General features: G+C 45.7%; 1 protein-coding gene and 41 non-coding genes across 42 annotated transcripts in view; all 42 read left to right on the forward strand.

Moving 5' to 3' along the window:
- The window catches only part of LOC142803787 (uncharacterized), a 373,950-nt gene that overhangs the window by 131,206 nt on the left and 214,865 nt on the right, over positions 1–27,879 (forward strand). The window lies entirely within an intron of this gene.
- TRNAY-GUA (transfer RNA tyrosine (anticodon GUA)) lies at positions 31–120 on the forward strand. Its single transcript is given in 2 exon segments — positions 31–67; positions 85–120. It is a non-coding gene; the product is annotated as a tRNA-Tyr (tRNA).
- Positions 823–912, forward strand: TRNAY-GUA (transfer RNA tyrosine (anticodon GUA)). Its single transcript is given in 2 exon segments — positions 823–859; positions 877–912. It is a non-coding gene; the product is annotated as a tRNA-Tyr (tRNA).
- On the forward strand, positions 1,250–1,339 carry TRNAY-GUA (transfer RNA tyrosine (anticodon GUA)). The gene is given in 2 exon segments: positions 1,250–1,286; positions 1,304–1,339. It is a non-coding gene; the product is annotated as a tRNA-Tyr (tRNA).
- TRNAY-GUA (transfer RNA tyrosine (anticodon GUA)) lies at positions 1,650–1,732 on the forward strand. The gene is given in 2 exon segments: positions 1,650–1,681; positions 1,699–1,732. It is a non-coding gene; the product is annotated as a tRNA-Tyr (tRNA).
- On the forward strand, positions 2,041–2,130 carry TRNAY-GUA (transfer RNA tyrosine (anticodon GUA)). Its single transcript is given in 2 exon segments — positions 2,041–2,077; positions 2,095–2,130. It is a non-coding gene; the product is annotated as a tRNA-Tyr (tRNA).
- On the forward strand, positions 2,441–2,530 carry TRNAY-GUA (transfer RNA tyrosine (anticodon GUA)). The gene is given in 2 exon segments: positions 2,441–2,477; positions 2,495–2,530. It is a non-coding gene; the product is annotated as a tRNA-Tyr (tRNA).
- Positions 2,840–2,929, forward strand: TRNAC-GCA (transfer RNA cysteine (anticodon GCA)). Its single transcript is given in 2 exon segments — positions 2,840–2,876; positions 2,894–2,929. It is a non-coding gene; the product is annotated as a tRNA-Cys (tRNA).
- On the forward strand, positions 3,239–3,328 carry TRNAY-GUA (transfer RNA tyrosine (anticodon GUA)). The gene is given in 2 exon segments: positions 3,239–3,275; positions 3,293–3,328. It is a non-coding gene; the product is annotated as a tRNA-Tyr (tRNA).
- TRNAY-GUA (transfer RNA tyrosine (anticodon GUA)) lies at positions 3,634–3,723 on the forward strand. The gene is given in 2 exon segments: positions 3,634–3,670; positions 3,688–3,723. It is a non-coding gene; the product is annotated as a tRNA-Tyr (tRNA).
- Positions 4,028–4,119, forward strand: TRNAY-GUA (transfer RNA tyrosine (anticodon GUA)). Its single transcript is given in 2 exon segments — positions 4,028–4,065; positions 4,083–4,119. It is a non-coding gene; the product is annotated as a tRNA-Tyr (tRNA).
- Positions 4,425–4,514, forward strand: TRNAY-GUA (transfer RNA tyrosine (anticodon GUA)). Its single transcript is given in 2 exon segments — positions 4,425–4,461; positions 4,479–4,514. It is a non-coding gene; the product is annotated as a tRNA-Tyr (tRNA).
- TRNAY-GUA (transfer RNA tyrosine (anticodon GUA)) lies at positions 5,218–5,307 on the forward strand. The gene is given in 2 exon segments: positions 5,218–5,254; positions 5,272–5,307. It is a non-coding gene; the product is annotated as a tRNA-Tyr (tRNA).
- On the forward strand, positions 5,645–5,734 carry TRNAY-GUA (transfer RNA tyrosine (anticodon GUA)). Its single transcript is given in 2 exon segments — positions 5,645–5,681; positions 5,699–5,734. It is a non-coding gene; the product is annotated as a tRNA-Tyr (tRNA).
- On the forward strand, positions 6,040–6,129 carry TRNAY-GUA (transfer RNA tyrosine (anticodon GUA)). Its single transcript is given in 2 exon segments — positions 6,040–6,076; positions 6,094–6,129. It is a non-coding gene; the product is annotated as a tRNA-Tyr (tRNA).
- Positions 6,436–6,525, forward strand: TRNAY-GUA (transfer RNA tyrosine (anticodon GUA)). The gene is given in 2 exon segments: positions 6,436–6,472; positions 6,490–6,525. It is a non-coding gene; the product is annotated as a tRNA-Tyr (tRNA).
- On the forward strand, positions 6,836–6,925 carry TRNAD-GUC (transfer RNA aspartic acid (anticodon GUC)). The gene is given in 2 exon segments: positions 6,836–6,872; positions 6,890–6,925. It is a non-coding gene; the product is annotated as a tRNA-Asp (tRNA).
- Positions 7,235–7,324, forward strand: TRNAC-GCA (transfer RNA cysteine (anticodon GCA)). The gene is given in 2 exon segments: positions 7,235–7,271; positions 7,289–7,324. It is a non-coding gene; the product is annotated as a tRNA-Cys (tRNA).
- On the forward strand, positions 7,634–7,723 carry TRNAD-GUC (transfer RNA aspartic acid (anticodon GUC)). The gene is given in 2 exon segments: positions 7,634–7,670; positions 7,688–7,723. It is a non-coding gene; the product is annotated as a tRNA-Asp (tRNA).
- Positions 8,030–8,119, forward strand: TRNAD-GUC (transfer RNA aspartic acid (anticodon GUC)). The gene is given in 2 exon segments: positions 8,030–8,066; positions 8,084–8,119. It is a non-coding gene; the product is annotated as a tRNA-Asp (tRNA).
- On the forward strand, positions 8,457–8,546 carry TRNAY-GUA (transfer RNA tyrosine (anticodon GUA)). Its single transcript is given in 2 exon segments — positions 8,457–8,493; positions 8,511–8,546. It is a non-coding gene; the product is annotated as a tRNA-Tyr (tRNA).
- On the forward strand, positions 8,852–8,941 carry TRNAY-GUA (transfer RNA tyrosine (anticodon GUA)). Its single transcript is given in 2 exon segments — positions 8,852–8,888; positions 8,906–8,941. It is a non-coding gene; the product is annotated as a tRNA-Tyr (tRNA).
- TRNAY-GUA (transfer RNA tyrosine (anticodon GUA)) lies at positions 9,248–9,337 on the forward strand. The gene is given in 2 exon segments: positions 9,248–9,284; positions 9,302–9,337. It is a non-coding gene; the product is annotated as a tRNA-Tyr (tRNA).
- Positions 10,446–10,535, forward strand: TRNAD-GUC (transfer RNA aspartic acid (anticodon GUC)). The gene is given in 2 exon segments: positions 10,446–10,482; positions 10,500–10,535. It is a non-coding gene; the product is annotated as a tRNA-Asp (tRNA).
- TRNAY-GUA (transfer RNA tyrosine (anticodon GUA)) lies at positions 10,839–10,928 on the forward strand. Its single transcript is given in 2 exon segments — positions 10,839–10,875; positions 10,893–10,928. It is a non-coding gene; the product is annotated as a tRNA-Tyr (tRNA).
- Positions 11,266–11,355, forward strand: TRNAY-GUA (transfer RNA tyrosine (anticodon GUA)). Its single transcript is given in 2 exon segments — positions 11,266–11,302; positions 11,320–11,355. It is a non-coding gene; the product is annotated as a tRNA-Tyr (tRNA).
- On the forward strand, positions 11,661–11,750 carry TRNAY-GUA (transfer RNA tyrosine (anticodon GUA)). The gene is given in 2 exon segments: positions 11,661–11,697; positions 11,715–11,750. It is a non-coding gene; the product is annotated as a tRNA-Tyr (tRNA).
- On the forward strand, positions 12,849–12,938 carry TRNAY-GUA (transfer RNA tyrosine (anticodon GUA)). The gene is given in 2 exon segments: positions 12,849–12,885; positions 12,903–12,938. It is a non-coding gene; the product is annotated as a tRNA-Tyr (tRNA).
- TRNAY-GUA (transfer RNA tyrosine (anticodon GUA)) lies at positions 13,244–13,333 on the forward strand. Its single transcript is given in 2 exon segments — positions 13,244–13,280; positions 13,298–13,333. It is a non-coding gene; the product is annotated as a tRNA-Tyr (tRNA).
- On the forward strand, positions 14,441–14,530 carry TRNAD-GUC (transfer RNA aspartic acid (anticodon GUC)). The gene is given in 2 exon segments: positions 14,441–14,477; positions 14,495–14,530. It is a non-coding gene; the product is annotated as a tRNA-Asp (tRNA).
- On the forward strand, positions 16,034–16,123 carry TRNAY-GUA (transfer RNA tyrosine (anticodon GUA)). Its single transcript is given in 2 exon segments — positions 16,034–16,070; positions 16,088–16,123. It is a non-coding gene; the product is annotated as a tRNA-Tyr (tRNA).
- TRNAY-GUA (transfer RNA tyrosine (anticodon GUA)) lies at positions 16,430–16,519 on the forward strand. The gene is given in 2 exon segments: positions 16,430–16,466; positions 16,484–16,519. It is a non-coding gene; the product is annotated as a tRNA-Tyr (tRNA).
- TRNAD-GUC (transfer RNA aspartic acid (anticodon GUC)) lies at positions 16,826–16,915 on the forward strand. The gene is given in 2 exon segments: positions 16,826–16,862; positions 16,880–16,915. It is a non-coding gene; the product is annotated as a tRNA-Asp (tRNA).
- Positions 18,815–18,904, forward strand: TRNAY-GUA (transfer RNA tyrosine (anticodon GUA)). Its single transcript is given in 2 exon segments — positions 18,815–18,851; positions 18,869–18,904. It is a non-coding gene; the product is annotated as a tRNA-Tyr (tRNA).
- On the forward strand, positions 20,397–20,486 carry TRNAY-GUA (transfer RNA tyrosine (anticodon GUA)). Its single transcript is given in 2 exon segments — positions 20,397–20,433; positions 20,451–20,486. It is a non-coding gene; the product is annotated as a tRNA-Tyr (tRNA).
- Positions 21,191–21,280, forward strand: TRNAY-GUA (transfer RNA tyrosine (anticodon GUA)). The gene is given in 2 exon segments: positions 21,191–21,227; positions 21,245–21,280. It is a non-coding gene; the product is annotated as a tRNA-Tyr (tRNA).
- TRNAY-GUA (transfer RNA tyrosine (anticodon GUA)) lies at positions 21,590–21,679 on the forward strand. The gene is given in 2 exon segments: positions 21,590–21,626; positions 21,644–21,679. It is a non-coding gene; the product is annotated as a tRNA-Tyr (tRNA).
- On the forward strand, positions 23,569–23,658 carry TRNAD-GUC (transfer RNA aspartic acid (anticodon GUC)). Its single transcript is given in 2 exon segments — positions 23,569–23,605; positions 23,623–23,658. It is a non-coding gene; the product is annotated as a tRNA-Asp (tRNA).
- On the forward strand, positions 24,767–24,856 carry TRNAY-GUA (transfer RNA tyrosine (anticodon GUA)). Its single transcript is given in 2 exon segments — positions 24,767–24,803; positions 24,821–24,856. It is a non-coding gene; the product is annotated as a tRNA-Tyr (tRNA).
- On the forward strand, positions 25,960–26,049 carry TRNAD-GUC (transfer RNA aspartic acid (anticodon GUC)). Its single transcript is given in 2 exon segments — positions 25,960–25,996; positions 26,014–26,049. It is a non-coding gene; the product is annotated as a tRNA-Asp (tRNA).
- Positions 27,335–27,424, forward strand: TRNAY-GUA (transfer RNA tyrosine (anticodon GUA)). The gene is given in 2 exon segments: positions 27,335–27,371; positions 27,389–27,424. It is a non-coding gene; the product is annotated as a tRNA-Tyr (tRNA).
- On the forward strand, positions 27,731–27,820 carry TRNAY-GUA (transfer RNA tyrosine (anticodon GUA)). Its single transcript is given in 2 exon segments — positions 27,731–27,767; positions 27,785–27,820. It is a non-coding gene; the product is annotated as a tRNA-Tyr (tRNA).

Consider the following 27,879-nt stretch of genomic DNA (forward strand, 5'->3'; position numbering starts at 1 on the left):
GATAAATCAGCACCAGAGTACCGCCATCTGCCGTCGATAGCTCAGATGGTAGAGCGGTGGGCTGTATAGGTTTTAACGGCGTACATCCATAGGTCACTGGTTCGAATCCGGCTCGACGGAGCAAGGTTTTTTGTGGTATTCTTTATGTTTTAATTAGCGATTTATTGCCACATGTGCAGCACCATAATGTACCAAGTGAATTAGAACATGTCATACGCGTCGCGAAGTGTGCTGGCACCCAAAGTTTATATGCGAGACGATTAGGAAGGTTGCAGAAACGTCGCAGTTTTACTAGCATCGGGGGTAAATACGCGTGAGTGGGTAAGCAAATGTCATGCAGCTTCATGGTTCTCGTTATATCGTCAGCCTTTATACTGCCTGCGATTCCTTCGGCATAAAGGATGAATCAGTGCCGTAGTACTGCTATCTTCCGTCGATAGCTCAGTTGATAGAACGGTGGACTGTAGAGGTTCGAACTGCGGACATCCGTAGGTCGCTGGTTCGAATCCGGCTCAACGGAGCAATTTTTTTTTTCTTCATGTTGTATCAGTATTTTTATTGCCACATGTGCAGCACCATAGCGTACAAAGTGAATGAAACATGTCACACGCGACACAAAGTGTGCTGGCACCCAAAGTTTATATGCGAGACGATTGGGAAGGTTGCAGAAACGTCGCAGTTTTACTAGCATCGGGGGTAAATACGTGTGAGTGGGTAAGTAAATGTCTTGAAGCTTCATGGTTCTCGTTATTTCGTAAGCCTCAATACTGCCTGCGATCCCTTCGGCATAAAAATGAATCAGCGCCTTGGTACCGCCATCTTCCGTCGATAGCTCAGTTGGTAGAGCGGTGGACTGTAGAGGTTCCAACTGCGGATATCCGTAGGTCGCTGGTTCGAATCCGGCTCGACGGAGCAAGCTTTTTTATTCTTTATGTTTTATTTAGTGATTTATTGCCACATGTGCAGCACCATAATGTACAAAGTGAATAAAACATGTCATATGCGACACAAAGTGTGCTGGCACCCAAAGTTTACATGCGAAACGATTGGGAAGGTTGTAGAAAAGTCGCCATTTTTCTAGCATCGGGGGTAAATACGCGTGAGAAGGTAAATAAATGTCATGCAGCTTCATGGTTCTCGTTATTTCGTCAGCCTCAATACTGCCTGCGATCCCTTCGGCATAAAGGATGAATCAGCGCCTTGGCACCGCCATCTTCCGTCGATAGCTCAGTTAATAAAGAAAAAAAATCCGTCGATAGCTCAGTTGGTAGAGCGGTGGACTGTAGAGCTTCCAACTGCGGACATCCATAGGTCGCTGGTTCGAATCCGGCTCGACGGAGCAAACTTCTTTATTCTTTATGTTTTATATAGTGATTTATTTCCACATGTGCAGCACCATAATGTACCAAGTGGATTAGAACATGTCATACGCGTCGCGAAGTGTGCTGGCACCCAAAGTTTATATGCGAGACGATTGGGAAGGTTGCAGAAACGTCGCCATTTTACTAACATCGGGGGTAATTACGCGTGAGAAGGTAATTAAATGTCATGCAGCTTCATGGTTCTCGTTATTTCGTCAGCCTCAATACTGCCTGCGATCCCTTCGGCATAAAGGATGAATCAGCGCCTTGGCACCGCCATCTTCCGTCGATAGCTCAGTTGGTAGAGCGGTGGACTGTAGAGCTTCCAACTGCGGACCTCCATAGGTCGCTGGTTCGAATCCGGCTAAACAGAGCAAACTTTTTTTATTCTTTATGTTTTAATTAGTGATTGGTTTCCACATGTGCAGCACCATAATGCACCAAGTTGATTAGAACATGTCATACGCGTCGCGAAGTGTGCTGGCACCCAAAGTTTATATGCGAGACGATTGGGAAGGTTGCAGAAACGTCGCCATTTTACTAGCATCGGGGGTAAATACGCGTGAGAAGGTAATTAAATGTCATGCAGCTTCATGGATCTCGTTATTTCGTCAGCTTTTATACTGCCTGTGATTCCTTCGGCATAAGGTATAAATCAGCACCAGAGCACCGCCATCTGCCGTCGATAGCTCAGATGGTAGAGCGGTGGGCTGTATAGGTTTTAACGGCGTACATCCATAGGTCACTGGTTCGAATCCGGCTCGACGGAGCAAGGTTTTTTGTGGTATTCTTTATGTTTTAATTAGCGATTTATTGCCACATGTGCAGCACCATAATGTACCAAGTGAATTAGAACATGTCATACGCGTCGCGAAGTGTGCTGGCACCCAAAGTTTATATGCGAGACGATTGAGAAGGTTGCAGAAACGTCGCAGTTTTACTAGCATCGGGGGTAAATACGCGTGAGAAGGTAAATAAATGTCATGCAGCTTCACGATTCTCATTATTTCGTCAGCCTCAATACTGCCTGCGATCCCTTCGGCATAAAGGATGAATCAGTGCCGTAGTACTGCTATCTTCCGTCGATAGCTCAGTTGGTAGAACGGTGGACTGTAGTGGTTCGAACTGCGGACATTCGTAGGTCGCTGGTTCGAATCCGGCTCAACGGAGCAATCTTTTTTGTTTTTTTCTTCATGTTTTATCAGTATTTTTATTGCCACATGTGCAGCACCATAGCGTACAAAGTGAATAAAACATGTCATACGCGACACAAAGTGTGCTGGCACCCAAAGTTTACATGCGAAACGATTGGGAAGGTTGCAGAAACGTCGCCATTTTACTTACATCGGTGGTAAATACGCATGAGTGGGTAACAAAATGTCATGCAGCTTCATGGTTCTCGTTATTTCGTCAGCCTCTATACTGCCAGCGATTCCTTCGGCATAAAGGATGAATCAGCGCCGTAGTACCACCATTTGCCGTCGATATCTCAGTTGGTAGAGCGGTGGACTGCATAGGTTTTAACTGCGTACATCCATAGCTCGCTGGTTCGAATCCGGCTCGACGGAGCAAGCTTTTTGTTGTATTGTTTATGTTTTATTTAGTGATTTATTGCTACGAGTGCAGCACCATAATGTATAAAGTGAATTAGAACATGTCATACGCGTCACAAAGTGTGCTGGCACCCAAAGTTTATATGCGAGACGATTAGGAAGGCTGTAGAAACGTCGCCATTTTACTAGCATCGGGGTTAAATACGCGTGAGAAGGTAAATAAATGTCATGCAGCTTCATGGTTCTCGTTATTTCGTCAGCCTCAATACTGCCTGCGATCCCTTCGGCATAAAGGATGAATCAGCGCCTTGGCACCGCAATCTTCCGTCGATAGCTCAGTTGGTAGAGCGGTGAACTGTAGAGCTGCCAACTGCGGACATCCATAGGTCGCTGGTTCGAATCCGGCTCGACGGAGCAAACTTTTTTATTCTTTATGTTTTAATTAGTGATTTATTTCCACATGCGCAGCACCATAATGTACCAAGTGGATTAGAACATGTCATACGCGTCGCGAAGTGTGCTGGCACCCAAAGTTTATATGCGAGACGATTGGGAAGGTTGCAGAAACGTCGTAGTTTTACTAGAATCGGGGGTAAATACGCGTGAGTGGGTAAGTAAATGTCTTGAAGCTTCATGGTTCTCGTTATTTCGTAAGCCTCAATACTGCCTGCGATCCCTTCGGCATAAAAAATGAATCAGCGCCTTGGTACCGCCATCTTCCGTCGATAGCTCAGTTGGTAGAGCGGTGGACTGTAGAGGTTCCAACTGCGGCTATCCATAGGTCGCTGGTTCGAATCCGGCTCGACGGAGCAAACTTTTTTATTCTTTATGTTTTAATTAGTGATTTATTTCCACATGTGCAGCACCATAATGTACCAAGTGGATTAGAACATGTCATACGCGTCGCGAAGTGTGCTGGCACCCAAAGTTTATATGCGAGACGATTGGGAAGGTTGCAGAAACGTCGCCATTTTACTAGCATCGGGGGTAAATACGCGTGAGAAGGTAAATAAATGTCATGCAGCTTCATGGTTCTCGTTATTTCGTCAGCCTCAATACTGCCTGCGATCCCTTTGGCATAAAGGATGAATCAGCGCCTTGGCACCGCCATCTTCCGTCGATAGCTCAGTTGGTAGAGCGGTGGACTGTAGAGCTTCCAACTACGGACATCCATAGGTCGCTGGTTCGAATCCGGCAACACGGAGCAAACTCTTTTTATTCTTTATGTTTAAATTAGTGATTGGTTTCCACATGTGCAGCACCATAATGTACCAAGTTGATTAGAACATGTCATACGCGTCGCGAAGTGTGCTGGCACCCAAAGTTTATATGCGAGACGATTGCGAAGGTTGCAGAAACGTCGCAGTTTTACTAGCATCGGGGGTAAATACGCGTGAGTGGGTAAGTAAGTGTCATGCAGCTTCATGGTTCTCGTTATTTCGTCAGCTTTTATACTGCCTGCGATTCCTTCGGGATAAACGATAAATCAGCACCAGAGTACCGCCATCTGCCGTCGATAGCTCAGATGGTAGAGCGGTGGGCTGTATAGGTTTTAACGGCGTACATCCATAGGTCACTGGTTCGAATCCGGCTCGACGGAGCAAGGTTTTTTGTGGTATTCTTTATGTTTTAATTAGCGATTTATTGCCACATGTGCAGCACCATAATGTACCAAGTGAATTAGAACATGTCATACGCGTCGCGAAGTGTGCTGGCACCCAAAGTTTATATGCGAGACGATTAGGAAGGTTGCAGAAACGTCGCAGTTTTACTAGCATCGGGGGTAAATACGCGTGAGTGGGTAAGCAAATGTCATGCAGCTTCATGGTTCTCGTTATATCGTCAGCCTTTATACTGCCTGCGATTCCTTCGGGTATAAAGGATGAATCAGTGCCGTAGTACTGCTATCTTCCGTCGATAGCTCAGTTGATAGAACGGTGGACTGTAGAGGTTCGAACTGCGGACATCCGTAGGTCGCTGGTTCGAATCCGGCTCAACGGAGCAATTTTTTTTTTCTTCATGTTGTATCAGTATTTTTATTGCCACATGTGCAGCACCATAGCGTACAAAGTGAATGAAACATGTCACACGCGACACAAAGTGTGCTGGCACCCAAAGTTTATATGCGAGACGATTGGGAAGGTTGCAGAAACGTCGCAGTTTTACTAGCATCGGGGGTAAATACGTGTGAGTGGGTAAGTAAATGTCTTGAAGCTTCATGGTTCTCGTTATTTCGTAAGCCTCAATACTGCCTGCGATCCCTTCGGCATAAAAATGAATCAGCGCCTTGGTACCGCCATCTTCCGTCGATAGCTCAGTTGGTAGAGCGGTGGACTGTAGAGGTTCCAACTGCGGATATCCGTAGGTCGCTGGTTCGAATCCGGCTCGACGGAGCAAGCTTTTTTATTCTTTATGTTTTATTTAGTGATTTATTGCCACATGTGCAGCACCATAATGTACAAAGTGAATAAAACATGTCATATGCGACACAAAGTGTGCTGGCACCCAAAGTTTACATGCGAAACGATTGGGAAGGTTGTAGAAAAGTCGCCATTTTTCTAGCATCGGGGGTAAATACGCGTGAGAAGGTAAATAAATGTCATGCAGCTTCATGGTTCTCGTTATTTCGTCAGCCTCAATACTGCCTGCGATCCCTTCGGCATAAAGGATGAATCAGCGCCTTGGCACCGCCATCTTCCGTCGATAGCTCAGTTAATAAAGAAAAAAAATCCGTCGATAGCTCAGTTGGTAGAGCGGTGGACTGTAGAGCTTCCAACTGCGGACATCCATAGGTCGCTGGTTCGAATCCGGCTCGACGGAGCAAACTTCTTTATTCTTTATGTTTTATATAGTGATTTATTTCCACATGTGCAGCACCATAATGTACCAAGTGGATTAGAACATGTCATACGCGTCGCGAAGTGTGCTGGCACCCAAAGTTTATATGCGAGACGATTGGGAAGGTTGCAGAAACGTCGCCATTTTACTAACATCGGGGGTAATTACGCGTGAGAAGGTAATTAAATGTCATGCAGCTTCATGGTTCTCGTTATTTCGTCAGCCTCAATACTGCCTGCGATCCCTTCGGCATAAAGGATGAATCAGCGCCTTGGCACCGCCATCTTCCGTCGATAGCTCAGTTGGTAGAGCGGTGGACTGTAGAGCTTCCAACTGCGGACCTCCATAGGTCGCTGGTTCGAATCCGGCTAAACGGAGCAAACTTTTTTTATTCTTTATGTTTTAATTAGTGATTGGTTTCCACATGTGCAGCACCATAATGCACCAAGTTGATTAGAACATGTCATACGCGTCGCGAAGTGTGCTGGCACCCAAAGTTTATATGCGAGACGATTGGGAAGGTTGCAGAAACGTCGCCATTTTACTAGCATCGGGGGTAAATACGCGTGAGAAGGTAATTAAATGTCATGCAGCTTCATGGATCTCGTTATTTCGTCAGCTTTTATACTGCCTGTGATTCCTTCGGCATAAGGTATAAATCAGCACCAGAGCACCGCCATCTGCCGTCGATAGCTCAGATGGTAGAGCGGTGGGCTGTATAGGTTTTAACGGCGTACATCCATAGGTCACTGGTTCGAATCCGGCTCGACGGAGCAAGGTTTTTTGTGGTATTCTTTATGTTTTAATTAGCGATTTATTGCCACATGTGCAGCACCATAATGTACCAAGTGAATTAGAACATGTCATACGCGTCGCGAAGTGTGCTGGCACCCAAAGTTTATATGCGAGACGATTGAGAAGGTTGCAGAAACGTCGCAGTTTTACTAGCATCGGGGGTAAATACGCGTGAGTGGGTAAGCAAATGTCATGCAGCTTCATGGTTCTCGTTATATCGTCAGCCTTTATACTGCCTGCGATTCCTTCGGCATAAAGGATGAATCAGCGCCGTAGTACTGCTATCTTCCGTCGATAGCTCAGTTGGTAGAACGGTGGACTGTCGAGGTTCGAACTGTGGACATCCGTAGGTCGCTGGTTCGAATCCGGCTCAACGGAGCAATCTTTTTTGTTTTTTTCTTCATGTTTTATCAGTATTTTTATTGCCACATGTGCAGCACCATAGCGTACAAAGTGAATGAAACATCTCATACGCTACACAAAGTGTGCTGGCACCCAAAGTTTACATGCGAAACGATTGGGAAGGTTGCAGAAACGTCGCCATTTTACTTACATCGGTGGTAAATACGCATGAGTGGGTAACAAAATGTCATGCAGCTTCATGGTTCTCGTTATTTCGTCAGCCTCTATACTGCCTGCGATTCCTTCGGCATAAAGGATGAATCAGCGCCGTAGTACCGCCATCTGCCGTCGATATCTCAGTTGGTAGAGCGGTGGACTGCATAGGTTTTAACTGCGTACATCCATAGCTCGCTGGTTCGAATCCGGCTCGACGGAGCAAGCTTTTTGTTGTATTGGTTATTTTTTATTTAGTGATTTATTGCCACAAGTGCAGCACCATAATATATAAAGTGAATTAGAACATGTCATACGCGTCACAAAGTGTGCTGGCACCCAAAGTTTATATGCGAGACGATTGGGAAGGTTGCAGAAACGTCGCCATTTTACTAGCATCGGGGGTGAATACGCGTGAGTGGGTAAGTAAATGTCATGCAGCTTCATGGTTCTCGTTATTTCGTCAGCCTTTATACTGCCTGCGATTCCTTCGGCATAAAGGATGAATCAGCGCCGTAGTACTGCTATCTTCCGTCGATAGCTCAGTTGGTAGAACGGTGGACTGTCGAGGTTCGAACTGCGGACATCCGTAGGTCGCTGGTTCGAATCCGGCTCGACGGAGCAAGCTTTTTTTAATCTTTATGTTTTAATTAGTGATTTATTGCCACATGTGCAGCACCATAATGTACCAAGTGAATTAGAACATGTCATACGCGTCGCGAAGTGTGCTGGCACCCAAAGTTTATATGCGAGACGATTGGGAAGGTTGCAGAAACGTCGCAGTTTTACTAGCATCGGGGGTAAATACGTGTGAGTGGGTAAGTAAATGTCATGAAGCTTCATGGTTCTCGTTATTTCGTAAGCCTCAATACTGCCTGCGATCCCTTCGGCATAAAGGATGAATCAGCGCCGTAGTACTGCTATCTTCCGTCGATAGCTCAGTTGGTAGAACGGTGGACTGTCGAGGTTCGAACTGCGGACATCCGTAGGTCGCTGGTTCGAATCCGGCTCAACGGAGCAATCTTTTTTTTTCTTCATGTTGTATCAGTATTTTTATTGCCACATGTGCAGCACCATAGCGTACAAAGTGAATGAAACATGTCATACGCGACACAAAGTGTGCTGGCACCCAAAGTTTATATGCGAGACGATTGGGAAGGTTGCAGAAACGTCGCCATTTTTCTAGCATCGGGGGTAAATACGCGTGAGAAGGTAAATAAATGTCATGCAGCTTCATGGTTCTCGTTATTTCGTCAGCCTCAATACTGCCTGCGATCCCTTCGGCATAAAGGATGAATCAGCGCCTTGGCACCGCCATCTTCCGTCGATAGCTCAGTTAATAAAGAAAAAAAATCCGTCGATAGCTCAGTTGGTAGAGCGGTGGACTGTAGAGCTTCCAACTGCGGACATCCATAGGTCGCTGGTTCGAATCCGGCTCGACGGAGCAAACTTCTTTATTCTTTATGTTTTATATAGTGATTTATTTCCACATGTGCAGCACCATAATGTACCAAGTGGATTAGAACATGTCATACGCGTCGCGAAGTGTGCTGGCACCCAAAGTTTTTATGCGAGACGATTGGGAAGGTTGCAGAAACGTCGCCATTTTACTAACATCGGGGGTAAATACGCGTGAGAAGGTAATTAAATGTCATGCAGCTTCATGGTTCTCGTTATTTCGTCAGCCTCAATACTGCCTGCGATCCCTTCGGCATAAAGGATGAATCAGCGCCTTGGCACCGCCATCTTCCGTCGATAGCTCAGTTGGTAGAGCGGTGGACTGTAGAGCTTCCAACTGCGGACCTCCATAGGTCGCTGGTTCGAATCCGGCTAAACGGAGCAAACTTTTTTTATTCTTTATGTTTTAATTAGTGATTGGTTTCCACATGTGCAGCACCATAATGTACCAAGTTGATTAGAACATGTCATACGCGTCGCGAAGTGTGCTGGCACCCAAAGTTTATATGCGAGACGATTGGGAAGGTTGCAGAAACGTCGCCATTTTACTAGCATCGGGGGTAAATACGCGTGAGAAGGTAATTAAATGTCATGCAGCTTCATGGTTCTCGTTATTTCGTCAGCTTTTATACTGCCTGTGATTCCTTCGGCATAAGGTATAAATCAGCACCAGAGCACCGCCATCTGCCGTCGATAGCTCAGATGGTAGAGCGGTGGGCTGTATAGGTTTTAACGGCGTACATCCATAGGTCACTGGTTCGAATCCGGCTCGACGGAGCAAGGTTTTTTGTGGTATTCTTTATGTTTTAATTAGCGACTTATTGCCACATGTGCAGCACCATAATGTACCAAGTGAATTAGAACATGTCATACGCGTCGCGAAGTGTGCTGGCACCCAAAGTTTATATGCGAGACGATTGAGAAGGTTGCAGAAACGTCGCAGTTTTACTAGCATCGGGGGTAAATACGCGTGAGTGGGTAAGCAAATGTCATGCAGCTTCATGGTTCTCGTTATATCGTCAGCCTTTATACTGCCTGCGATTCCTTCGGCATAAAGGATGAATCAGCGCCGTAGTACTGCTATCTTCCGTCGATAGCTCAGTTGGTAGAACGGTGGACAGTCGAGGTTCGAACTGTGGACATCCGTAGGTCGCTGGTTCGAATCCGGCTCAACGGAGCAATCTTTTTTGTTTTTTTCTTCATGTTTTATCAGTATTTTTATTGCCACATGTGCAGCACCATAGCGTACAAAGTGAATGAAACATCTCATACGCTACACAAAGTGTGCTGGCACCCAAAGTTTACATGCGAAACGATTGGGAAGGTTGCAGAAACGTCGCCATTTTACTTACATCGGTGGTAAATACGCATGAGTGGGTAACAAAATGTCATGCAGCTTCATGGTTCTCGTTATTTCGTCAGCCTCTATACTGCCTGCGATTCCTTCGGCATAAAGGATGAATCAGCGCCGTAGTACCGCCATCTGCCGTCGATATCTCAGTTGGTAGAGCGGTGGACTGCATAGGTTTTAACTGCGTACATCCATAGCTCGCTGGTTCGAATCCGGCTAGACGGAGCAAGCTTTTTGTTGTATTGGTTATTTTTTATTTAGTGATTTATTGCCACAAGTGCAGCACCATAATATATAAAGTGAATTAGAACATGTCATACGCGTCACAAAGTGTGCTGGCACCCAAAGTTTATATGCGAGACGATTGGGAAGGTTGCAGAAACGTCGCCATTTTACTAGCATCGGGGGTGAATACGCGTGAGTGGGTAAGTAAATGTCATGCAGCTTCATGGTTCTCGTTATTTCGTCAGCCTTTATACTGCCTGCGATTCCTTCGGCATAAAGGATGAATCAGCGCCGTAGTACTGCTATCTTCCGTCGATAGCTCAGTTGGTAGAACGGTGGACTGTCGAGGTTCGAACTGCGGACATCCGTAGGTCGCTGGTTCGAATCCGGCTCAACGGAGCAATCTTTTTTTTTCTTCATGTTGTATCAGTATTTTTATTGCCACATGTGCAGCACCATAGCGTACAAAGTGAATGAAACATGTCATACGCGACACAAAGTGTGCTGGCACCCAAAGTTTATATGCGAGACGATTGGGAAGGTTGCAGAAACGTCGCAGTTTTACTAGCATCGGGGGTAAATACGTGTGAGTGGGTAAGTAAATGTCATGAAGCTTCATGGTTCTCGTTATTTCGTAAGCCTCAATACTGCCTGCGATCCCTTCGGCATAAAAATGAATCAGCGCCTTGGTACCGCCATCTTCCGTCGATCGCTCAGTTGGTAGAGCGGTGGACTGTAGAGGTTCCAACTGCGGATATCCGTAGGTCGCTGGTTCGAATCCGGCTCGACGGAGCAAGCTTTTTTATTCTTTATGTTTTAATTAGTGATTTATTGCCACATGTGCAGCACCATAATGTACAAAGTGAATAAAACATGTCATATGCGACACAAAGTGTGCTGGCACCCAAAGTTTACATGCGAAACGATTGGGAAGGTTGTAGAAACGTCGCCATTTTTCTAGCATCGGGGGTAAATACGCGTGAGAAGGTAAATAAATGTCATGCAGCTTCATGGTTCTCGTTATTTCGTCAGCCTCAATACTGCCTGCGATCCCTTCGGCATAAAGGATGAATCAGCGCCTTGGCACCGCCATCTTCCGTCGATAGCTCAGTTAATAAAGAAAAAAAATCCGTCGATAGCTCAGTTGGTAGAGCGGTGGACTGTAGAGCTTCCAACTGCGGACATCCATAGGTCGCTGGTTCGAATCCGGCTCGACGGAGCAAACTTCTTTATTCTTTATGTTTTATATAGTGATTTATTTCCACATGTGCAGCACCATAATGTACCAAGTGGATTAGAACATGTCATACGCGTCGCGAAGTGTGCTGGCACCCAAAGTTTATATGCGAGACGATTGGGAAGGTTGCAGAAACGTCGCCATTTTACTAGCATCGGGGGTAAATACGCGTGAGAAGGTAATTAAATGTCATGCAGCTTCATGGTTCTCGTTATTTCGTCAGCCTCAATACTGCCTGCGATCCCTTCGGCATAAAGGATGAATCAGCGCCTTGGCACCGCCATCTTCCGTCGATAGCTCAGTTGGTAGAGCGGTGGACTGTAGAGCTTCCAACTGCGGACCTCCATAGGTCGCTGGTTCGAATCCGGCTAAACGGAGCAAACTTTTTTTATTCTTTATGTTTTAATTAGTGATTGGTTTCCACATGTGCAGCACCATAATGTACCAAGTTGATTAGAACATGTCACACGCGTCGCGAAGTGTGCTGGCACCCAAAGTTTATATGCGAGACGATTGGGAAGGTTGCAGAAACGTCGCAGTTTTACTAGCATCGGGGGTAAATACGCGTGAGTGGGTAAGCAAATGTCATGCAGCTTCATGGTTCTCGTTATATCGTCAGCCTTTATACTGCCTGCGATTCCTTCGGCATAAAGGATGAATCAGCGCCGTAGTACTGCTATCTTCCGTCGATAGCTCAGTTGGTAGAACGGTGGACTATCGAGGTTCGAACTGCGGACATCCGTAGGTCGCTGGTTCGAATCTGGCTCAGCGGAGCAATCTTTTTTGTTTTTTTCTTCATGTTTTATCAGTGATTTATTGCCATATGTGCAGCACCATAACGTACAAAGTGAATAAAACATGTCATACGCGACACAAAGTGTGCTGGCACCCAAAGTTTACATGCGAAACGATTGGGAAGGTTGTAGAAACGTCGCCATTTTACTAGCATCGGGGGTAAATACGCGTGAGAAGGTAAATAAATGTCATGCAGCTTCATGATTCTCATTATTTCGTCAGCCTCAATACTGCCTGCGATCCCTTCGGCATAAAGGATGAATCAGTGCCGTAGTACTGCTATCTTCCGTCGATAGCTCAGTTGATAGAACGTTGGACTTTAGAGGTTCGAACTGCGGACATCCGTAGGTCGCTGGTTCGAATCCGGCTCAACGGAGCAATCTTTTTTTTTCTTCATGTTGTATCTGTTTTTTTATTGCCACATGTGCAGCACCATAGCGTACAAAGTGAATGAAACATGTCATACGCGACACAAAGTGTGCTGGCACCCAAAGTTTATATTCGAGACGATTGGGAAGGTTGTAGAAACGTCGCCATTTTACTATCATCGGGGGTAAATACGCGTGAGAAGGTAAATAAATGTCCTGCAGCTTCATGGTTCTCGTTATTTCGTCAGCCTCAATACTGCCTGCGATCCCTTCGGCATAAAAAATGAATCAGCGCCTTGGTACCGCCATCTTCCATCGATAGCTCAGTTGGTAGAGCGGTGGACTGTAAAGGTTCCAACTGCGGATATCCATAGGTCGCTGGTTCGAATCCGGCTCGACGGAGCAAGCTTTTTTATTCTTTATGTTTTAATTAGTGATTTATTTCCACATGTGCAGCACCATAATGTACCAAGTGGATTAGAACATGTCATACGCGTCGCGAAGTGTGCTGGCACCCAAAGTTTATATGCGAGACGATTGGGAAGGTTGCAGAAACGTCGCCATTTTACTAGCATCGGGGGTAAATACGCGTGAGAAGGTAATTAAATGTCATGCAGCTTCATGGTTCTCGTTATTTCGTCAGCTTTTATACTGCCTGTGATTCCTTCGGCATAAGGTATAAATCAGCACCAGAGTACCGCCATCTGCCGTCGATAGCTCAGATGGTAGAGCGGTGGGCTGTATAGGTTTTAACGGCGTACATCCATAGGTCACTGGTTCGAATCCGGCTCGACGGAGCGAGGTTTTTTGTGGTATTCTTTATGTTTTAATTAGCGATTTATTGCCACATGTGCAGCACCATAATGTACCAAGTGAATTAGAACATGTCATACGCGTCGCGAAGTGTGCTGGCACCCAAAGTTTATATGCGAGACGATTGAGAAGGTTGCAGAAACGTCGCAGTTTTACTAGCATCGGGGGTAAATACGCGTGAGTGGGTAAGCAAATGTCATGCAGCTTCATGGTTCTCGTTATATCGTCAGCCTTTATACTGCCTGCGATTCCTTCGGCATAAAGGATGAATCAGCGCCGTAGTACTGCTATCTTCCGTCGATAGCTCAGTTGGTAGAACGGTGGACTGTCGAGGTTCGAACTGTGGACATCCGTAGGTCGCTGGTTCGAATCTGGCTCAGCGGAGCAATCTTTTTTGTTTTTTTCTTCATGTTTTATCAGTGATTTATTGCCATATGTGCAGCACCATAACGTACAAAGTGAATAAAACATGTCATACGCGACATAAAGTGTGCTGGCACCCAAAGTTTACATGCGAAACGATTGGGAAGGTTGCAGAAACGTCGCCATTTTACTTACATCGGTGGTAAATACGCATGAGTGGGTAACAAAATGTCATGCAGCTTCATGGTTCTCGTTATTTCGTCAGCCTCTATACTGCCTGCGATTCCTTCGGCATAAAGGATGAATCAGCGCCGTAGTACCGCCATCTGCCGTCGATATCTCAGTTGGTAGAGAGGTGGACTGCATAGGTTTTAACTGCGTACGTCCATAGCTCACTGGTTCGAATCCGGCTCGACGGAGCAAGCTTTTTGTTGTATTGGTTATTTTTTATTTAGTGATTTATTGCCACAAGTGCAGCACCATAATATATAAAGTGAATTAGAACATGTCATACGCGTCACAAAGTGTGCTGGCACCCAAAGTTTATATGCGAGACGATTGGGAAGGTTGCAGAAACGTCGCCATTTTACTAGCATCGGGGGTGAATACGCGTGAGTGGGTAAGTAAATGTCATGCAGTTTCATGGTTCTCGTTATTTCGTCAGCCTTTATACTGCCTGCGATTCCTTCGGCATAAAGGATGAATCAGCGCCGTAGTACTGCTATCTTCCGTCGATAGCTCAGTTGGTAGAACGGTGGACTGTCGAGGTTCGAACTGCGGACATCCGTAGGTCGCTGGTTCGAATCCGGCTCGACGGAGCAAGCTTTTTTTAATCTTTATGTTTTAATTAGTGATTGATTGCCACATGTGCAGCACCATAATGTACCAAGTGAATTAGAACATGTCATACGCGTCGCGAAGTGTGCTGGCACCCAAAGTTTATATGCGAGACGATTGGGAAGGTTGCAGAAACGTCGCAGTTTTACTAGCATCGGGGGTAAATACGCGTGAGTGGGTAAGCAAATGTCATGCAGCTTTATGGTTCTCGTTATATCGTCAGCCTTTATACTGCCTGCGATTCCTTCGGCATAAAGGATGAATTAGCGCCGTAGTACTGCTATCTTCCGTCGATAGCTCAGTTGGTAGAACGGTGGACTGTTGAGGTTCGAACTGCGGACATCCGTAGGTCGCTGGTTCGAATCTGGCTCAGCGGAGCAATCTTTTTTGTTTATTTTCTTCATGTTTTATCAGTGATTTAATGCCATATGTGCAGCACCATAACGTACAAAGTGAATAAAACATGTCATACGCGACACAAAGTGTGCTGGCACCCAAAGTTTACATGCGAAACGATTGGGAAGGTTGTAGAAACGTCGCCATGTTACTAGCATCGGGGGTAAATACGCATGAGAAGGTAAATAAATGTCATGCAGCTTCATGATTCTCATTATTTCGTCAGCCTCAATACTGCCTGCGATCCCTTCGGCATAAAGGATGAATCAGTGCCGTAGTACTGCTATCTTCTGTCGATAGCTCAGTTGGTAGAACGGTGGACTGTAGAGGTTCGAACTGTGGACATCCGTAGGTCGCTGGTTCGAATCCGGCTCAACGGAGCAATCTTTTTTGTTTTTTTCTTCATGTTTTATCAGTATTTTTATCGCCATATGTGCAACACCATAGCGTACAAAGTGAATGAAACATTTCATACGCGACACAAAGTGTGCTGGCACCCAAAGTTTACATGCGAAACGATTGGGAAGGTTGCAGAAACGTCGCCATTTTACTTACATCGGTGGTAAATACGCATAAGTGGGTAACAAAATGTCATGCAGCTTCATGGTTCTCGTTATTTCGTCAGCCTCTATACTGCCTGCGATTCCTTCGGCATAAAGGATGAATCAGCGCCGTAGTACCGCCATCTGCCGTCGATATCTCAGTTGGTAGAGCAGTGGACTGCATAGGTTTTAACTGCGTACATCCATAACTCGCTGGTTCGAATCCGGCTCTATGGAGCAAGCTTTTTGTTGTATTGTTTATGTTTTATTTAGTGATTTATTGCCACAAGTGCAGCACCATAATGTATAAAGTGAATTAGAACATGTCATACGCGTCACAAAGTGTGCTGGCACCCAAAGTTTATATGCGAGACGATTGGGAAGGTTGCAGAAACGTCGCCATTTTACTAGCATCGGGGGTAAATACGCGTGAGAAGGTAATTAAATGTCAAGCAGCTTCATGGTTCTCGTTATTTCGTCAGCCTCAATACTGCCTGCGATCCCTTCGGCATAAAGGATGAATCAGCGCCTTGGCACCGCCATCTTCCGTCGATAGCTCAGTTGGTAGAGCGGTGGACTGTAGAGCTTCCAACTGCGGACATCCATAGGTCGCTGGTTCGAATCCGGCTAGACGGAGCAAACTTTTTTTATTCTTTATGTTTTAATTAGTGATTGGTTTCCACATGTGCAGCACCATAATGTACCAAGTTGATTAGAACATGTCATACGCGTCGCGAAGTGTGCTGGCACCCAAAGTTTATATGCGAGACGATTGCGAAGGTTGCAGAAACGTCGCAGTTTTACTAGCATCGGGGGTAAATACGCGTGAGTGGGTAAGTAAATGTCATGCAGCTTCATGGTTCTCGTTATTTCGTCAGCCTTTATACTGCCTGTGATTCCTTCGGCATAAAGGATAAATCAGCACCAGAGTACCGCCATCTGCCGTCGATAGCTCAGATGGTAGAGCGGTGGGCTGTATAGGTTTTAACAGCGTACATCCATAGGTCGCTGGTTCGAATCCGGCTCGACGGAGCAAGCTTTATTTATTCTTTAAGTTTTAATTAGTGATTTATTGCCACATGTGCAGCACCATAATGTACCAAGTGAATTACAACATGTCATACGCGTCGCGAAGTGTGCTGGCACCCAAAGTTTATATGCGAGACGATTGGGAAGGTTGCAGAAACGTCGCAGATTTACTAGCATCGGGGGTAAATACGCGTGAGTGGGTAAGCAAATGTCATGCAGCTTCATGGTTCTCGTTATATCGTCAGCTTTTATACTGCCTGCGATTCCTTCGGCATAAAGGATGAATCAGCGCCGTAGTACTGCTATCTTCCGTCGATAGCTCAGTTGGTAGAACGGTGGACTGTCGAGGTTCGAACTGCGGACATCCGTAGGTCGCTGGTTCGAATCCGGCTCGACGGAGCAAGCTTTTTTTAATCTTTATGTTTTAATTAGTGATTTATTGCCACATGTGCAGCACCATAATGTACCAAGTGAATTAGAACATGTCATACGCGTCGCGAAGTGTGCTGGCACCCAAAGTTTATATGCGAGACGATTGGGAAGGTTGCAGAAACGTCGCAGTTTTACTAGCATCGGGGGTAAATACGCGTGAGTGGGTAAGCAAATGTCATGCAGCTTCATGGTTCTCGTTATATCGTCAGCCTTTATACTGCCTGCGATTCCTTCGGCATAAAGTATGAATTAGCGCCGTAGTACTGCTATCTTCCGTCGATAGCTCAGTTGGTAGAACGGTGGACTGTCGAGGTTCGAACTGCGGACATCCGTAGGTCGCTAGTTCGAATCTTGCTCAGCGAAGCAATCTTTTTTGTTTATTTTCTTCATGTTTTATCAGTGATTTATTGCCATATGTGCAGCACCATAACGTACAAAGTGAATAAAACATGTCATACGCGACACAAAGTGTGCTGGCACCCAAAGTTTACATGCGAAACGATTGGGAAGGTTGTAGAAACGTCGCCATTTTACTAGCATCGGGGGTAAATACGCGTGAGAAGGTAAATGAATGTCATGCAGCTTCATGATTCTCGTTATTTCGTCAGCCTCAATACTGCCTGCGATCCCTTCGGCATAAAGGATGAATCAGCGCCTAGGCACCAACATCTTCCATCGATAGCTCAGTTGGTAGAGCGGGGGACTGTAGAGCTTCCAACTGCGGACATCCATAGGTCGCTGGTTCGAATCCGGCTCAACGAAGCAATCTTCTTTGTTTTTTTTCTTCATGTTTTATTAGTGATTTATTGCCACATGTGCCGCACTATAACGTACAAAGTGAATAAAACATGTCATACGCGACACAAAGTGTGCTGGCACCCAAAGTTTACATGCGAAACGATTGGGAAGGTTGTAGAAACGTCGCCATTTTACTAGCATCGGGGGTAAATACGCGTGAGAAGGTAAATGAATGTCATGCAGCTTCATGATTCTCGTTATTTTGTCAGCCTCAATACTGACTGCGATCCCTTCGGCATAAAGTATGAATCAGCGCCTTGGCAACGCCATCTTCCGTCGATAGCTCAGGTGGTAGAGCGGTGGACTGTAGAGCTTCCAACTGCGGACATCCATAGGTCACTGGTTCGCATCCGGCTCGACGGCGAAAACTTTTTTTATTCTTTATGTTTTAATTAGTGATTTACTTCCACATGTGCAGCACCATAATGTACCAAGTGAATTAAAACATGTCATACGCGTCGCGAAATATGCTGGCACCAAAAGTTTTTATGCGAGACGATTGGAAAGGTTGCAGAAACGTCGCAGTTTTACTAGCATCGGGGTAAATACGCGTGAGTGGGTAAGTAAATGTCATGCAGCTTCATGGTTCTCGTTATATCGTCAGCCTTTATACTGCTCACGATTCCTTCGGCATAAAGGATAAATAATCGCCAGAGTACCGCCATCTTTCGTCGATAGCTCAGTTGGTAGAACGGTGGTCTGTCGAGGTTCGAACTGCGGACATCCATAAGTCGCTGTTTCGAATCCGGCTCGACGGAGAAAGCTTTTTTGTGGTATTCTTTATGTTTTATTTAGTTATTTATTGCCACATGTGCAGTACAATAACGTATAAAGTGAATTAGAACATGTCATACGCGTCACGAAGTGTTCTGGCACCCAAAGTTTATATGCGAGACGACTGGGAAGGTTGTAGAAACGCCGCCATTTTACTATCATCGGGGGTAAATACGCGTGAGAAGGTAAATAAATGTCATGCAGCTTCATGGTTATCGTTATTTCGTAAGCCTCAATACTGCCTGCGATCCCTTCGGCATAAAGGATGAATCAGCGCCTTGGTACCACCATCTTCCGTCGATAGCTCAGTTGGTAGAGCGGTGGACTGTAGAGGTTCCAACTGCGGACATCCATAGGTCGCTGGTTCGAATCCGGCTCGACGGAGCAAGCTTTTTGTATTCTCTATGTTTAAATTAGTGATTTATTGCCACATGTGCAGCACCATAGTGTACCAAGTGAATTAGAACTTGTCATACGCGTCGCGAATTGTGCTGGCACCCAAAGTTTATATGCGAGACGATTGGGAAGGTTGCAGAAACGTCACCATTTTACTTGCATCAGTGGTAAATACGCGTGAGTGGGTAACAAAATGTCATGCAGCTTCATGGCTCTCGTTATTTCGTCAGCCTCTATACTGCCTGCGATTCCTTCGGCATGAAGAATGAATTAGCGCCGTAGTACCGCCATCTTCCGGCGATAGCTCAGTTGGTAGAACGGTGGACTGTCGAGGTTCGAACTGCGGACATCCGTAGGTCGCTGGTTCAAATCCGGCTCAACGGAGCAATCTTTTTTTTTCTTCATGTTTTATCAGTGATTTATCCACATGTGCAGCACCATAACGTACAAAGTGAATAAAACATGTCATATGCGACACAAAGTGTGCTGGCACCCAAAGTTTACATGCGAAACGATTGGGAAGGTTGTAGAAACGTCGCCATTTTACTAGCATCGGGGGTAAATACGCGTGAGAAGGTAAGTAAATGTCACGCAGCTTCATGGTTCTCATATTTCGTCAGCCTCAATACTGCACGCCATCCCTTCGGCATAAAGGATGAATCAGCGCCGTAGTACTGCCATTTTCCGTCGATAGCTCAGTTGGTAGAACGGTGCACTGTAGAGGTTCCAACTGCGGACATCCATAGGTCGCTGGTTCGAATGCGGCTCAACGGAGGAATCTCTTTGTTGTAGTGTTTATGTTTTAATTAGTGATTTATTGCCACATGTGCAGCACCATAATATACAAAGTGAATTAGAACATGTCATACGCGACGCAAAGTGCGTTGGCACCCAAACTTTATATGCGAGACGATTGGGAAGGTTGCAGAAACGTCACCATTTTACTTGCATCAGTGGTAAATACGCGTGAGTGGGTAACAAAATGTCATGCAGCTTCATGGTTCTCGTTATTTCGTCAGCCTCTATACTGCCTGCGATTCCTTCGGCATGAAGAATGAATCAGCGCCGTAGTACCGCCATCTGCCGTCGATATCTCAGTTGGTAGAGCGGTGGACTGTATAGGTTTGAACTGCGTACATCCATAGCTTGCTGGTTCGAATCCGGCTCGACGGAGCAAGCTTTGTTGTATTGTTTATGCTTTTTTTATTGATTTATTGCCACAAGTGCAGCACCCTAATGTATTAAGTGAATTAGAACAAGTCATACGCGTCAAGAAGTGTGCTGCCACCCGAAGTGTATATGCGAGACGATGGGGAAGGTTGTAGAAACGTCGCCATTTTATTAGCATCGGGGGTAAATACGCGTGAGAAGGTAATTAAATGTCATGCAGCTTCATGGTTTTCGTTATTTCGTCAGCCGCAATACTGCCTGCGATCCCTTCGGCATAAAGGATGAATAAGCGCCTTGGTACCGCCATCTTCCGTCGATTGCTCAGTTGGTAGAGCGGTGGACTGTAGAGGTTCCAACTGCAGACATCCATAGGTCGCTGGTTCGAATACGGCTCGACGGAGCAAGCTTTTTTTATTCTTTATGTTTTAGTTAGTGATTTATTTCCACATGTGCAGCACCATAATGTACCAAGTGATTAGAACATGTCATACGCGTCGCGAAATGTGCTGGCACCGAAAGTTTATATGCGAGACGATTGGAAAGGTTGCAGAAACGTCGTAGTTTTACTAGCATCGGGGAAAATACGCGTGAGTGGGTAAGTAAATGTCATGCAGCTTCATGGTTCTCGTTATATCATCAGCCTTTATACTGCCTGCGATTCCTTCGGGATAAAGGATAAATAATCGCCAGAGTACCGCCATCTTTTGTCGATAGGTCAGTTGGTAGAACGGTGGTCTGTCGAGGTTCGAACTGCGGACATCCATAGGTCGCTGGTTCGAATCCGGCTCGACGGAGAAAGCTTTTTTGTGGTATTCTTTAAGTTTTATTTAGTTATTTATTGCCACATGTGCAGTACCATAACGTATAAAGTGAATTAGAACATGTCATACGCGTCGCGAAGTGTGCTGGCACCCAAAGTTTATATGCGAGACGATTGGGAAGGTTGCAGAAACGTCGCAGTTTTACTATCATCGGTGGTAAATACGCGTGAGTGGGTAAGTAAATGTCATGCAGCTTCATGGTTCTCGTTATTTCGTCAGCCTTTATACTGCCTGTGATTCCTTCGGCATAAAGGATAAATCAGCACCAGAGTACCGCCATCTGCCGTCGATAGCTCAGATGGTAGAGCGGTGGGCTGTATAGGTTCGAACGGCGTACATCCATAGGTCGCTGGTTCAAATCCGGCTCGACGGAGCAAGCTTTTTTGTGGTATTCTTTATGGTTTAGTTAGTGATTTATTGCCATATGTGCAGCACCATAACGTACAAAGTGAATAAAACATGTCATACGCGACATAAAGTGTGCTGGCACCCAAAGTTTACATGCGAAACGATTGGGAAGGTTGTAGAAACGTCGCCATTTTACTAGCATCGGGGGTAAATACGCGTGAGAAGGTAATTAAATGTCATGCAGCTTCATGGTTCTCGTTATTTCGTCAGCCTCTATACTGCCTGCGACTCCTTCGGCATAAAGGATGAATCAGCGCCGTAGTACTGCCATCTTCCGTCGATAGCTCAGTTGGTAGAACGGTGGACTGTAGAGCTTCCAACTGCGGACATCCATAGGTCGCTGGTTCGCATCCGGCTCGACGGAGCAAACTTTTTTCATTCTTTATGTTTTAATTAGTGATTTATTTCCACATGTGCAGCACCATAATGTACCAAGTGGATTAGAACATGTCATACGCGTCGCGAAGTGTGCTGGCACCCAAAGTTTATATGCGAGACGATTGGGAAGGTTGCAGAAACGTCGCAGTTTTACTATCATCGGGGGTAAATACGCGTGAGTGGGAGGGTAAATGTCATGCAGCTTCATGGTTCTCGTTATTTCGTCAGCCTTTATACTGCCTGTGATTCCTTCGGCATAAAGGATAAATCCGCACCAGAGTACCGCCATCTGCCGTCCATAGCTCAGATGGTAGAGCGGTGGGCTGTATAGGTTCGAACGGCGTACATCCATAGGTCGCTGGTTCAAATCCGGCTCAACGGAGCAATCTTTTTTTTCTTCATGTTTTATCAGTGATTTATTGCCACATGTGCAGCACCATAACGTACAAAGTGAATAAAACATGTCATATGCGACACAAAGTGTGCTGGCACCCAAAGTTTACATGCGAAACGATTGGGAAGGTTGTAGAAACGTCGCCATTTTACTAGCATCGGGGGTAAATACGCGTGAGAAGGTAAGTAAATGTCACGCAGCTTCATGGTTCTCGTTATTTCGTCAGCCTCAATACTGCCTGCGATCCCTTCGGCATAAAGGATGAATCAGCGCCGTAGTACTGCCATTTTCCGTCGATAGCTCAGTTGGTAGAACGGTGCACTGTAGAGGTTCCAACTGCGGACATCCATAGGTCGCTGGTTCGAATGCGGCTCAACGGAGGAATCTCTTTGTTGTAGTCTTTAAGTTTTAATTAGTGATTTATTGCCACATGTGCAGCACCATAATATACAAAGTGAATTAGAACATGTCATACGCGACGCAAAGTGCGTTGGCACCCAAACTTTATATGCGAGACGATTGGGAAGGTTGCAGGAACGTCACCACTTTACTTGCATCAGTGGTAAATACGCGTGAGTGGGTAACAAAATGTCATGCAGCTTCATGGTTCTCGTTATTTCGTCAGCCTCTATACTGCCTGCGATTCCTTCGGCATGAAGAATGAATCAGCGCCGTAGTACCGCCATCTGCTGTCGATATCTCAGTTGGTAGAGCGGTGGACTGTATAGGTTTTAACTGCGTACATCCATAGCTTGCTGGTTCGAATCCGGCTCGACGGAGCAAGCTTTTTTGTATTGTTTATGCTTTATTTATTGATTTATGGCCACAAGTGCAGCACCCTAATGTATTAAGTGAATTAGAACATGTCATACGCGTCACAAAGTGTGCTGCCACACGAAGTGTATATGCGAGACGATGGGGAAGGTTGTAGAAACGTCGCCATTTTATTAGCATCGGGGGTATATACGCGTGAGAAGGTAATTAAATGTCATGCAGCTTCATGGTTTTCGTTATTTCGTCAGCCGCAATACTGCCTGCGATCCCTTCGGCATAAAGGATGAATCAGCGCCTTGGTACCGCCATCTTCCTTCGATTGCTCAGTTGGTAGAGCGGTGGACTGTAGAGGTTCCAACTGCGGACATCCATAGGTCGCTGGTTCGAATACGGCTCGACGGAGCAAGCTTTTTTTATTCTTTATGTTTTAATTAGTGATTTATTGCCACATGTGCAGCACCATAATGTACAAAGTGAATTGAACATGTCATACGCGTCGCGAAGTGTGCTGGCACCCAAAGTTTATATGCGAGATGATTGGGAAGGTTGCAGAAACGTCGCAGTTTTACTAGCATCGGGGGTAAATACGCGTGAGTGGGTAAGTAAATGTCATGCAGCTTTATGTTTCTCGTTATTTCGTCAGCCTTTATACTGCCTGTGATTCCTTCGGCATAAAGGATAAATCAGCGCCGTAGTACTGCCATCTTTCGTCGATAGCTCAGTTGGTAGAACGGTGGTCTGTCGAGGTTCGAACTGCGGACATCCATAGGTCGCTGGTTCGAATCCGGCTCGGCGGAGCAAGCTTTTTTGTGGTATTCTTTATGTTTTAATTAGCGATGTATTGCCACATGTGCAGTACCATAACGTATAAAGTGAATTAGAACTTGTCATACGCGTCACAAAGTGTGCTGGCACCCAAAGTTTATATGCGAGACGATTGGGAAGGTTGTAGAAACGTCGCCATTTTACTATCATCGGGGGTAAATACGTGTGAGAAGGTAATTAAATGTCATGCAGCTTCATGGTTCTCGTTATTTCGTCAGCCTCAATGCTGCCTGTCATTCCTTCGGCATAAAGGATGAATCAGCGCCGTAGTACTGCCATTTTCCGTCGATAGCTCAGTTGGTAGAACGGTGGACTGTAGAGGTTCGAACTGCGGACATCCATAGGTCGCTTGTTCGAATGCGGCTCAACGGAGGAATCTCTTTGTTGTAGTCTTTATGTTTTAATTAGTGATTTATTACCACATGTGCAGCACCATAATATACAAAGTGAATTAGAGCATGTCATACGCGACGCAAAGTGCGCTGGCACCCAAAGTTTATATGCGAGACGATTGGGAAGTTTGTAGAAACGTCACCATTTTACTAGCATCGGGGGTAAATACGCGTGAGAAGGTAAATAAATGTCATGCAGCTTCATGATTCTCGTTATATCGTCAGCCTTTATACTGCCTGTGATTCCTTCGGCATAAAGGATGAATCAGCGCCGTAGTACTGCCATTTTCCGTCGATAGCTCAGTTGGTAGAACGGTGCATTGTAGAGGTCCGAACTGCGGACATCCATAGGTCACTGGTTCGAATGCGGCTCAACGGAGGAATCTCTTTGTTGTAGTCTTTATGTTTTAATTAGTGATTTATTGCCACATGTGCAGCACCATAATATACAAAGTGAATTGGAACATGTCATACGCGACGCAAAGTGCGCTGGCACCCAAACTTTATAGGCGAGACGATTAGGAAGGTTGCAGAAACGTCACCATTTAACTTGCATCGGTGGTAAATGCACGTGAGTGGGTAACAAAATGTCATGCAGCTTCATGGTTCTCGTTATTTCGTCAGCCTCTATACTGCCTGCGATTCCTTCGGCATAAAGGATGAATCAGCGTCTTGGCACCGCCATCTTCCGTCGATAGCTCAGTTGGTAGAGCGGTGGACTGTAGAGCTTCCAACTGTGGACATCCATAGGTCGCTGGTTCACATCCGGCTCGACGGAGCAAACTTTTTTTATTCTTTAAGTTTTATTAGTGATTTATTTCCACATGTGCAGCACCATAATGTACCAAGTAGATTAGAACATGTCATACGCGTCGCGAAGTGTGCTGGCACCCAAAGTTTTTATGCGAGACGATTGGGAAGGTTGCAGAAACGTCGCAGTTTTACTAGCTTCGGGGGTAAATACGCGTGAGTGGGTAAGTAAATGTCATGCAGCTTCATGGTTCTCGTTATTTCGTCAGCCTTTATACTGCCTGCGATTCCTTCGGCATAAAGGATAAATCACCGCCAGAGTACCCCACTTCCGTCGATAGCTCAGATGGTAGAGCGGTGGGCTGTATAGGTTTTCACTGCGTACATCCATAGCTCGCTGGTTCGAATCCGGCTCGACGGAGCAAGCTTTTTTGTGGTATCCTTTATAATTTAATTAGTGATTTATTGCCACATGTGCAGCACCATAATGTACCAAGTGGATTAGAACATGTCATACGCGTCGCGAAGTGTGCTGGCACCCAAAGTTTTAATGCGAGACGATTGGGAAGGTTGCAGAAACGTCGCAGTTTTACTAGCATCGGGGGTAAATTCGCGTGAGTGGGTAAGTAAATGTCATGCAGCTTCATGGTTCTCGTTATTTCATCAGCCTTTATACTGCCTGCGATTCCTTCGGCATAAAGGATAAATCAGCGCCAGAGTACCGCCATCTGCCGTCGATAGCTCAGATGGTAGAGCGGTGGGCTGTATAGGTTTTAACTGCGTACATCCATAGCTCCCTGGTTCGAATCCGGCTCGACGGAGCAAGCTTTTTTGTGGTATTCTTTACGTTTTAATTAGTGATTTATTGCCACATGTGCAGCACCATAATGTACCAAGTGGATTAGAACATGTCATACGCGTCCCAAAGTGTGCTGGCACCCAAAGTTTATATGCGAGACGATTGGGAAGGTTGCAGAAACGTCGCCGTTTTACTAGCATCGGGGGTAAATATGCGTGAGAAGGTAATCAAATGTCATGCAGCTTCATGGTTCTCGTTATATTGTCAGCCTTTATACTGCCTGCGATTCCTTCGGCATAAAGGATGAATCAGCGCCGTAGTACTGCCATCTTTCGTCGATAGCTCAGTTGGTAGAACGGTGGTCTGTCGAGGTTCGAACTGCGGACATTCATAGGTCGCTGGTTCGAATCCGGCTCGACGGAGCAAGCTTTTTTGTGGTATTCTTTATGTTTTAATTAGTGATTTATTGCCACATGTGCAGTACCATAACGTATAAAGTGAATTAGAACATGTCATACGCGTCACAAAGTGTGCTGGCACCCAAGTTTATATGCGAGACGATTGGGAAGGTTGCAGAAACGTCGCAGTTTTACTAGCATCGGGGGTAAATACGCGTGAGTGGGTAAGTAAATGTCATGCAGCTTCATGGTTCTCGTTATTTCGTCAGCCTTTATACTGCCTGTGATTCCTTCGGCATAAAGGATAAATCAGCGCCATAGTACCGCCATCTGCCGTGGATAGCTCAGATGGTAGAGCGCTGGGCTGTATAGGTTTTAACTGCGGACATCCATAGGTCGCTGGTTCGAATGCGGCTCAACGGAGGAATCTCTTTGTTGTAGTCTTTATGTTTTAATTAGTGATTAATTGCCACATGCCCAGCACCATAATATACAAAGTGAATTAGAACATGTCATACGCGACGCAAAGTGCGCTGGCACCCAAACTTTATATGCGAGACGATTGGGAAGGTTGCAGAAACGTCACCATTTTACTTGCATCGGTGATAAATACGCGTGAGTGGGTAACAAAATGTCATGCAGCTTCATGGTTCTCATTATTTCGTCAGCCTCTATACTGCCTGCGATTCCTTCGGCATTAAGGATGAATCAGCGCCGTAGTACCGCCATCTGCCGTCGATATCTCAGTTGGTAGAGCGGTGGACTGTATAGGTTTTAACTGCGTACATCTATAGCTCGCTGGTTTGAATCCGGCTCGACGGAGCAAGCTTTTTTTGTATTGTTTATGCTATATTTATTGATTTATTGCCACAAGTGCAGCACCCTAATGTATTAAGGGAATTAGAACATGTCATACGCGTCACAAAGTGTGCTGCCACCCAAAGTTTATATGCGAGACGATGGTTGATTGATTGATATGTGGGGTTTAACGTCCCAAAACCACTATATGATTATGAGAGACGCCGTAGTGGAGGGCTCCGGAAATTTAGACCACCTGGGGTTCTCTAACGTGCACCCAAATCTGAGCACACGGGCCTACAACATTTCCGCCTCCATCGGAAATGTAGCCTGCGAGACGATGGGGAAGGTTGTAGAAACGTCGCCATTTTATAAGCATCGGGGGTAAATACGCGTGAGAAGGTAATTAAATGTCATGCAGCTTCATGGTTTTCGTTATTTCGTGTGCCGCCATACTGCCTGCGATCCCTTCGCCATAAAGGATGAATCAGCGCCTTGGTACCGCCATCTTCCGTCGATTGCTCAGTTGGTAGAGCGGTGGACTGTAGAGGTTCCAACTGCGGACATCCATAGGTCGCTGGTTCGAATACGGCTCGACGGAGCAAGCTTATTTAATTCTTTATGTTTTAATTAGTGATTTAATGCAACATGTGCAGCACCATAATGTACAAAGTGAATTAAAACATGTCATACGCGTCGCGAAGTGTGCTGGCACCCAAAGTTTATATGCGAGACGATTGGGAAGGTTGCAGAAACGTCGCAGTTTTACTAGCATCGGGGGTAAATACGCGTGAGTGGGTAAGCAAATTTCATGCAGCTTCATGGTTCTCGTTATATTGTCAGCCTTTATACTGCCTGCTATTCCTTCGGCATAAAGGATGAATCAGCGCCTTGGCACCGCCATCTTCCGTCGATAGCTCAGTTGGTAGAGCGGTGGACTGTAGAGCTTCCAACTGCGGACATCCATAGGTCGCTGGTTCAAATCCGGCTCGACGGAGCAAACTTTTTTTATTCTTTATGTTTTATTAGTGATTTATTTCCACATGTGCAGCACCA

Source organism: Rhipicephalus microplus, chromosome 3 (genome assembly GCF_043290135.1).
Source record: "Rhipicephalus microplus isolate Deutch F79 chromosome 3, USDA_Rmic, whole genome shotgun sequence".
Lineage (NCBI taxonomy): Eukaryota > Metazoa > Arthropoda > Arachnida > Ixodida > Ixodidae > Rhipicephalus > Rhipicephalus microplus.